This window comes from Penaeus monodon, chromosome 19 (assembly GCF_015228065.2).
Source record: "Penaeus monodon isolate SGIC_2016 chromosome 19, NSTDA_Pmon_1, whole genome shotgun sequence".
NCBI lineage: Eukaryota > Metazoa > Arthropoda > Malacostraca > Decapoda > Penaeidae > Penaeus > Penaeus monodon.
The window spans coordinates 11,090,485-11,090,744 of record NC_051404.1 but is presented as its reverse complement, the minus strand read 5'-3'; positions in this window follow the sequence as shown (position 1 = coordinate 11,090,744).

The window sequence follows — 260 nt, the reverse complement described above, 5'->3', positions numbered from 1 at the left end:
CTCTGTCGCGGTTAGCTCAGTTATATATATATCTCAGCCTCTAGTAGAATTATGCTATCTAACTCTACGGGTTCACCCGCCAGGTTTCACGTGCCTCTTTTTGAGTTGTTATTTTCTTTCATTTGTGGTAGCACTGTGGTCCGACTTAGAGGGAATCATGAAGAGAAAATCCAAACGTTGATCAAGATGTTATAAAACACGAACAATTTACCTTCGTGTTTTTTTCTGGTGCGACTTGGCTTTTGCTGCATAATATCGTC